Below are 2,500 nucleotides of genomic sequence, written 5' to 3'. Positions count from 1 at the left end.
GAAAGGTGTGAAAGTGGTTTGCGCCTAACGTTGACTCCACAAAACTGTAGTATAACGCCAGCCTTGACGATACAAACTCGATACTGTTAACCTTGTGCTCATCGGTCGCACCAATATAACGCAACACTCGATTGGTCGTAAACACCAGGTGCGATTTAATTGTGCTCCATTGATTTCGCTTTCGCTTCCCGGATATGCACCTTCAAGAATGCACTTCACAGCCGTCGTTGTAATGTTATCAAGTGAATCGCTTTTGGAAAGGATGGTCCTTGCTCGCGGCTGTTTTAAGTGCCTGTTAAGATTTTAAACAAGACCATATTGCAGTTCATTAGTTGACAAATTTACAAAGAGGGTCATACCTGAAGTGTCATGAAAGATTTTAAACAAGGCCATATTGTAGTTCAGTTGTTGTTGATAAATTCAAAGGCGACCATATACCTTAAGAGAAGGTTAAGATTTTAAACAAGATTATATCGTAGTTCAGTTGATAAATTAAAAGGGGGCCATACCTTAAGTGCAGGTTAAGAGTTTGAACAAGACCATATCATAGTTCATACGTTAACAAAGTTGAAGGGGATCATACCTTAAGTGCAGGTTAAGGTTTTAAACAAGACCATAGAATTATCACAGATCATTTGTTGACAAGTTTAGAAGGACCATACCTTAAATTAAGGCGCAGGTTAAGATTTTAAACAGACAATATCATAGTTCCTTTTCGATTTCAGAGGGGACCATACATTAACTCTCTCCATACGAACGGCGAAAGAGACGACGTTAACAGCGTTTCACCCCAATTACCACCATCAAAATATTGCAGGCGGAAGGCTCTTATACTGAAGAGGTGAATGTTGACAAAGAATACCACAATTCTGACGACAGAAGCTAAAGGTTGGGTCATTGAGACACCCACTGGACATCCGAGGGGTCTGTGCAGAGGAGAAGAGAGGGCTGGCCGTACTGAGTGAGTTAAAGGTAGCGTCTTCCTCTGTTCACGAGTGGCCTAGGACTTCTGATTCTGTGTTCACCGGTGATCAGGGTTCGATGCTCCGTTCTGACTATGATATTGTGTGTCCCTTGGGAAAGGCACTTTACTTACTCCGATTTTCCTCACTCCGCTGAGGGTGTAAATAGGTGCTATCTGAATTCTGTTGGGGGGGGGGGGGGGGGGGGGGGGGGGGGGGGGGGGGGGGGGGGGGGGGGGGGGGGGGGGGGGGGGGGGTTAATACGGCAGAAGTAGATGGTGCCTCTCGAACAACTCAAGCATCACAAGACAGCGACTTAAAACCTTGAACAACTTGATGTTAACTCACTCAGTACGGCCTGTCCTCTCTTCTCCTCTACACAGACCCCTCGGATGTCCAGTGGGTGTCTGAATGACCCAAGCTTTAGCTTCCGTCGTCAGAATTGTGGTCTTCTTTGTCAACATTCACCTCTTAGGTATAAGAGCCTCCACTTGCAATATTTTGATGATGGTAATTGGGGTGAAACGCTGTTAACGTCGTCTCTTTCGCCGTTCGTATGGAGAGAGTTAATGGCCTTTTGCCATTTGGTCGTTTAACTCCACTTCCTGGAAGAATAAACCCTGCCTTCCTACGCCCAGCCAGCCAGCGCTAGAATTAGTGGATACAAATTAACTTCCCCTAAGGCCTTGATAGGCTGTGGGTTTGACTCTTTGATTTTAAACCAAATTACAACACACAATAAGGCAAGGTGGTATCGGTAGATACAAGATCTGTCGAACAGAAGACAAGAGGAACGTTTCGGGTATTGTAACATACCCGCTTTCAGCCAGTGGAGAAAGAGACAGACAGACATACCAAAACTAAGAGAAATTCAGTTAGAACTGACAAGAAGAGATCACGATCATTATTTTGACAGCGCTTCAAGTCCCTGTGACTAAGCAGCAGTGGACCGCAGACCAAACATCCATAAAAAAAAACCCCGACTTTCCCGCAAAGCATTCCTGCTAACCACACACGCTTGAACAGCTTTCAGTAGCAGGACTGGAGAAAGTGTGGGGAAAGGTGAGGGTGTGTGTTGGGGTGGGGGAGGGGGGGGGCGTGGCGTGGGGGGGGGGGAGGTTGGGAGAGTTGGAGGGAAAATAGTTAACGGGCTGGGACTGAGGACAATCGCTCACGAGGGAGGAGATTCCCATCGTTCACGAGACTGGTCTTAACTCCATGTTCCCCTTCCTAACCCCTCCCCCCCCCCCCCCCCCCCCCCACACACACACGATCCTCCCTCTCCTCAACCACCACCCACACACATACTGCACGTGGAGTGAAGAAGAAGAAGAAGAAGAAGGAATCACGGCCTGAAAAGTGTGCTGGTGGTATTGCTTTTCTTCAATAAACGCGTGTGTTGACAATAAGCGGCTATCGCACACTCTCACACACACATACACACACTCACACCCCCGGACCCGGGTAACCGTGGAGAAGAAGCGGTGAATGGCTGAATGAATGTCGCCCCCCCCCCCCCACCCCCCACCACACACAGC

This window comes from Babylonia areolata, chromosome 23, assembly GCF_041734735.1.
Source record: "Babylonia areolata isolate BAREFJ2019XMU chromosome 23, ASM4173473v1, whole genome shotgun sequence".
In the NCBI taxonomy this organism is placed as follows: Eukaryota; Metazoa; Mollusca; class Gastropoda; order Neogastropoda; family Buccinidae; genus Babylonia; species Babylonia areolata.
The sequence above is the reverse complement of the archived record's forward strand: the minus strand, read 5'-3'. Positions refer to the sequence as shown.